Genomic DNA, 7,404 nt, shown 5'->3' with positions numbered 1-7,404 from the left:
CATGGTCAACACCAACAATCTTTGCATTACCATCATTGCCCATTTTCACAACTCCAAAATCACATGTTGCATAACAAAAAAAATCCTTTCGAGCTGTAGCATGAATGGATGCACCACTATCAATTACCTAGTTTGTATCATGACTTGCCAAATTAATGGCATAAGTGTCACCATCATAGAAGATAAGAAAATCATGTTCAACTGTAGCAGCTATATTATCATCATCACTACCATTATTCTTTTCAGAGTCTTTATTTTCCTGATTTTCTTTCTTCCGTAGTCGGCAAAATTTCTTAATATGCCCCTTTTTGTGACAATGATAACATTCAACATTAGCAAATTTATTAGATTTACCTCTACTGTTATCTCTGTTTTTATCTTTACTCCTTGGACCCTTGCTTTGACTTCTCCCCCTATTTGTTGTAGCCAAGACCTCTGAATGTTGAGAGGAAGTACCTTGTGACCTTCGTCTCATCTCTTCATTCAGGACACCACTTTTAACAAGTTCCATCGTTACAACACCGTTAGGAGCAGAATTAGTCAAAGAAATCTTTAAAGTCTCCCAAGAATCTGGCAATGATGCTAGTACCATAAGAGCAAGGACCTCATCATCAAAATTAACTCCCATACTTGACAATTGATCAACAATCCCTTGAAATTCATTCAAGTGATCCGCAACAGAACTACCCTCGTTATACCTCATCTGCACCAATTTTGTGAGATAAAACAATTTGTTGTTGCCAATCTTTGAAGCATATAAATCTTCAAGTTTACTCCACAATGTCCTCGTGTGGGTTTCCCTACAAATATGATTATACACATTATCTTCAACAAATTGCCGAATAAAACCACATACCTGTTCATGCTCAAAGGCCCACTCTTCATCTGATTTAGTTTCAGGTTTCTGGGTAGCAAACACGGGTAAATGCAACTTCATCACATATAGTAGATCTTTTATCTTATTCCTCCATATGTGATAATTTGTGCCATTCAAACTTGCAATTCTATTGAACTTTCCTTCCATATCTTCGCACAGTAATTAACTTGAACCCGGGCTCTGATACCAGTTGTTGGGAAGAAAGCTCGCAAGAATATATAATTAGCACAATAAAATAAATAAACAGCACTAAAATAACACCAAGAATTTTAACGTGGAAAAACCTCCTCAAGGCAAAGAGTAAAAAACCACGGGCACAAGCCAGTATACCTTCCACTATATAGATAATAGGTACAACAGAGGAGGCTTCTCTAATTCAACGATTAGAGGCAACACAATACAAGAGAAAATAACATACCCCGAGACACAAGAATTTCTACGAAATCCACCAACTTCTTCTCGGCTAATTTTCTCACACTTGTATATCTCACACAAATTTTCTCTCATCTCTTTTTCTTCTTCTTGAACTCTCTCATATCTAAGGTAGCCAAATCCATGGCCTTTATATAGGCTTTACAAAGCCAACTCTTTTGTCTTTTCATTTGCCCACTTTAATCTCCCATTAAGTGGACATAAATGAAGTCATTAATCAAAAAACCTTTCACTTCATCTTCCAAGTTCAATTGTTAAGCTTTTGTTCACCACCCTACCACATTGGTGGGACCATCTAGCAACAGATAAGTCCTTAAATGCGATCTAATGCTCCTCAGTCCATTGAAAACCTTCGTGCTTCTTCATGGCCTCAAAAAATGACAGGGCCTGATCAGCCAACTTGGAAAGGAAATGACTAACGGCTGCTAGCCGACCAGTCAACCACTGCATCTCCTTTAGATTCCTGGCGGCTGCTTTCCAAGATGACCTTCACTTTCTCGGGATTATGCTCGATTTCGCGTCTAGTTACCAGGTATCCCAGAAACTTGCTTCCCATGACTGCGAAGGCGCACTTCTTGGGATTCAACCGCAAATTGTACTTCCTTCTGACCTAGAAGTAGGTGGCTAAGTCCTTTGCATGGTCATCCTCCTCCCTACTTTTGACCATCATGTCATCCACGTAGGCAGCCAAGGACTTTCCCAACAAGTCCTTATTAAATAGCCTTGCTACCATGCAGGTGTAAGTGGCCCCCGTGTTTTTCAACCTAAAGGACATCACTTTGTAGCATTACACTCCGTTTGGGGTGATAACGGCGGTCTTCTCTTCGTTTCACTAAAAATTTGATGGTAGTTGCGAAAGGCATCCATAAAGCTCAGCAATGCGCAGCTAGCCGTATCGTCGACCAACTGATTAATGCGGGACAATAGGAATGGATCTGTCGGGCAAGCTTCGTTGACGTCAGTGTAGTCTACACACATTCGCCAGGCCAGTGACTTGGCACCAACACCACGTTGAAGAAATTGACATCAAAATTTTGATAAATAATTTTGTATTTAAATATGTACACAAAAAGACACTTTTAAATTAAATCAAAATGTTAAAAAAAAAACACACACATACACACACACTCTCTAAGTTCTTGTCTCTCTATTATTGTCTTTGTTTTCCCCGTTTTACTCTATTATATTTACATTACTGTTTTACTCTATTATATTTAGATTGCATCTCAAAACAAAAACTAAGAATGTCCAAATTAAACTATTAGACATGGGCCGTATTTTTAATGGAACGGTCTTGACTATTACTAATAATTAGTTGTTAGACACAATGTTTCATACAATGCAATGCCAAGTGACTAGTAACTTTAATAAATTAAAAGAAAAATGTCAAGTATGTCACTAAACTTATTTCTTTTATATAATTGGGTCATTGAATTTAAAAAGTATGCAATAGAACTATTAAACAAGAAAAATATGTATCATTGGAATATTTTTCTGATTTCTTTTAATGCAAATTGTGTTAAAAACATTTCAATCTTTATTCCTAACCAGTATATCAGAGTAAAATGCACTTAATACACATCATGTAAGCAATATAATCAGATTTTAGCAAAAAATTTTTTTTTTTAAAAATGTCTCAATTGCACGTATTTTTCTTATTTGATAATTTGATTGCAGATTTCTTAAGTTCGGTAATCCAATTAAACAAAAGTAAGAAATTAAGGGGTCTACTTGACACTTTTTCTTAAATTAAAACATTCTTAACCTGCTTTCAAAAAAAACATTCTTAACCTTTTATAATTGTCTTTAAGTCCTCAAATTTTCTTTAGTCTCTTGGTTTGTGTTTGACCAAATGCAAACACCAACTTCAACGTTCACCTTCCTTTGGTAATACCATATATAAATATTCACTAAAAAAAATAAAAAAAAAAAATTGATGATGCCTTACAAGGAAATTAAAACGAATTCCCTATATGGAATACTTATTATTAATTTACTAATGGGGTTCACATAAATCAGATCCAAATATTAATGCATATAAACCTATATATAAATGGTGATCATATGCAATACTAAATTAAATAGAAACATGAAGGGTGTTGGTTTAGGGCCACTAACAATTGTTGTTGTATTAGCATTAACAATGACCACTACCATTGGTGTAGTGGCTAATTGCAATAACCCAGGCTATTGCGTCCAATGCTGCGTAGACCAGTGTGAGGGGACAAGGGACCCAACTTGTTTCTCAAACTGCTTTACTCCATGTTTGCCTTCCATTCCTGAGCTTCCAACCATTTTCATACCCCAAATTTCATCTAAGAGGTATATATTTATATTTATAGACTATTATTTTAATTTTTAGCATTTTCTTTTAGTACTACTGACTTGTTACAATGTATTCACTAGAGCTCTAACCCATGAGCTCTTATTCGGGAGAGTTATTTCTTGTCACTAGACCACAAGATCATTTGGGAGAGTCACTCCATACCACTAGACCACAAGATAATTTTTAGCTTTAATTTTGGTGTTAACATTCTTTTGATATAGGTTTTTCTTTTTGCAGGTTAAGAGCACATTAGAGTATCTCCAAAAACTCAAGGGCAATGATGGTTGTTGATTGCATCAAAATTAATTCTAATGTTTCCCTATACTTATGATTAATGAAGTTTTTTTTTTTTTTTTTGGTTTATTCGGTAATAAATTGTCAGCATTTCTTCAGAGACTGATATGATATGCCATATGCTATTTTATTTTATTTTTTAGCTTGTCCAGACAATTATAAATTACTTCAAGACATCTAAATTGATCAAATCGTGCAATTGAGCAACAACAATATCAAAACTCTGTTGGAAAAAATAGCATTAGTCTTGGATAAAACTAAACATAAAACTAACTTTATTAGTCTTGGATATTGCTTTTAATTGGTCATAGATTTGGATACTAAACAAGAAACGAAGTCTTGGATATTGCGGTCCGAACTACCCCCTTCCTCCATTGCCTCTCTACAAACTTGCTTCCACTTGTTCATATTTGCTCTCATTTCTTCTTCCCCCATCGCCCTCCTTATGCACCCTTCTATCTCCTCTCTCCCAGCCACACCTTTCTCGTCCAACTTCACCCTGACCCCAATTTTCCACGCATCCATCACGAGTTTCGCATTGGTGATTTGGTCCGACCATTGGGGCACTGCCACCATCGGGACTCCAAGACTTATTGCTTCTAATGTCGAGTTCCATCTACAATGCGTTACAAAACACCCCAACGATCTGTGGGCCAAAACTTGCAACTGTGGGCACCACGTTATCACCAATCCTCTGCCTTCCTCCGTTGCCATCTCAACAAAATTCTTGGGAAGCTTATTTGCTTCCTCGGCGGATCTCACAACCCATAAAAAGGGTTTATTGCTCTCCCACAAACCCCACGCCAATTCCTCCATTTGTTCTCCTTGTAAACTTACAAGGCTTCCAAATGATACGTAAACCACGGACTTGTCTTGTTGATCATCTAACCATTTCATGCAAACCTCAGTCATGGGTTTGAACATGCTAAGATCATAATCTCTATCGTCTGGCAGCCGATTGTCAAGGTATGCTGATGGTATAGTTGGCCCAACCGTCCTCACCGCCCATAACTTCCCCATCCAATCAATTATCTGTACTCAACTTACATTAATTAGAAAACATTATCCAAAAAAATTAGCATAGGCCTAAAAATAAAATTTAAGATGGTTGGTTATCATATATATATATAAGGAAAAATTGCACTTTTCGTCCCTAAGTTATAGAGTAATTGTAAAATTCGTCTCTAAGTGTTAGTCATACTCATTTTTCGTCCTTAAGTTATCATTTATGTTGCACTTTTAGTCTCTTTACTAATATAACATTAGGGACAAAATTTACAATTTTAGTATAGCTCAGGAACGAAAAGTGAGCACGAAAGGACGAAAAGTCCAACGCCAATAACCTATCATTGTTTGCCATCACGGAGTAGAATTTGGGAGGATGTATAGTAGAAGTCTATATATAATAAAGTATTAATGCAAGCAAGGTCCATTGGCTATTTACATTTATCAATTTTTATCATAGACTTTCAATTAGACCTAACCATAACTGACCCGTTAACTATTAACATTTACCAATTTTCATTCCCAACTTTCAATTTGACCATAAATGATCTATTGACTATTGATTTATTTTAAATTTGGTCTTCCAGTTAAATGTCTATTTAGTAAACATTAAATTTAAGGGTAATAATATATAAAATTGGCTTGTTGTTGAGGACAGATTGGGTTCATAAACTTAACATTAGGTTCATCATTAGTAGGAATGCGAAGAACCAACATTTTATATTATTACCCTTAAATTTAATGTTTACTAAATGTACGTTTAACAATATGACCAAAATTAGAACAAAATAAATAGTTTATGGTCAAATTGAAAGTGAATAATGAAAATTAGTAAATGTCAATAATAGTCCAGAACTAATATTTATGATTTAATTAAAAGTCTGGAATAAAAATTAATAAATGTCAATAGTAAATGGTATGGGAACGATCTCTCTTGCACCCAACCACCGTCTGGAGACAAGCCGGGGCAGCCATGCATGCTTTCAGCCAGAGCCACCTGAGGAGCCCCAGCCGAGAGCTTATGGCAGCACCACCCACGCCACCGCATACACGACCTCGTTGCTACATCGACGCCGGCTTCAGGCCTTTGACTGGCGAAGCTACATACGGAGCAGTTTTGTTAGCGGCGGACGCAACAAATGGCAAGTTGCCGGTTTGTTTTTCGCCTCTTATGGCGGAAGCCGCAGCTTGCAAGGAAGCATTGTCCTGGTTAAGGGAGAGGAATGTCATGACAGTGGATCTTCTCACTGATTGTTCGGATTTGCGCAGCATTTTGCACCACACCTCGTCGGCTATACTATCCTATGCTGGAGTCGTAATAGACCATTGCAGGCTATCTATGGCTTCATTTACTTATTGTTCTATCAGTTTTATTAATTTACATGCGTATACTTTAGCTTCGTTAGTTTTTACTCAGAAAACTTTATGTATTGGGATGCTATCCCTCCTGACTCTATTATTTCGATGGTTAATTAATACAACCCTTACGGTTGCTTTCAAAAAAAAAAAATGCACCTTCCCAGAATTAATTCTATAACAAATGTATAATCTAAAAATATCAATTTAAATCTTTAATTAAAATATACCACATCCTTCAATTAACACAAGAAATTGAGAAAACAAAACCCTTGCCTTGTGCTCAAGCTCATAAATGGTGTTGATGAGGATCCAATCAGCCTTCTCGATATTGGAGAATTGATTCACAAGCATTTCCAGGACGGCTGGGTAGGATTGAGGTGCAAATACAAACGAAGGAGCATCTCTGGGCTCTAACTCCGGCACCCCCGGAATTTGAATAACCTGGTTTTCACCAAGTGGAAGCTTAATCAGGCCCTCATGCACGTAGTAGTAAACCGCATCCACAGCGCATGGCTGGGTGAAGAAACAGGCGCCCATCACCCTCTCCTCCTTCGCCACGTCCAGAGCCCAAGGGAGGAAGGAGTCATACACGAGGCAGCTAACCGGATAACGCCCGGCACGGAGGCGACGAAGAAGCTGAGATAACGTTTGAGAGCCCACACGGCGAAGATTTTCCAGGTAAACTTGGGAGATTAGCGCCTCGGGGTAGCCTAGCTTCCTCGTCGAAGCCGTCGGAGATGGTTTCGATGGACACATGGTGGCTAAATGAAAAGTCTTGCAAGGTTTTGAGCATGAAGTTGGTGATGGCTATGGTGATTTTCACCCCTTTGGCTTCTAAGCGTTTGGAGAATTGGAGAATGGGGTTTATGTGGCCTTGGGCTGGTAATGGTAGCAAGAGGCAGTGAGCCTTGTATTCATTATGCTTCCGCTTTCCCCTTTCGCTCTTCTCCATCTAATTCTCTGCTTTTTGGATGTACCTAAGGTTTCTTTTGTACGTGATTAATTCCCTGACTGAATTAGATGAGATTTAAAACGACTGCTCCATATCTAAAGTTAAAGATCAAACGTTTGACATTTGGTTAAGGACGGATTAGAATCGAGAAAACAAATG

The 7,404-nt window shown here is 37.5% G+C and overlaps 1 pseudogene; it reads right to left on the bottom strand.

The window, feature by feature from the left end:
• Positions 1-4,194: 4,194 nt before the first annotated feature.
• LOC109172146 lies at positions 4,195-7,404 on the bottom strand (annotated as a pseudogene).

This window comes from Ipomoea nil, unplaced genomic scaffold (assembly GCF_001879475.1).
Source record: "Ipomoea nil cultivar Tokyo-kokei standard unplaced genomic scaffold, Asagao_1.1 scaffold0415, whole genome shotgun sequence".
In the NCBI taxonomy this organism is placed as follows: domain Eukaryota; kingdom Viridiplantae; phylum Streptophyta; class Magnoliopsida; order Solanales; family Convolvulaceae; genus Ipomoea; species Ipomoea nil.
This window is presented reverse-complemented; position numbering and strand designations above follow the sequence as displayed.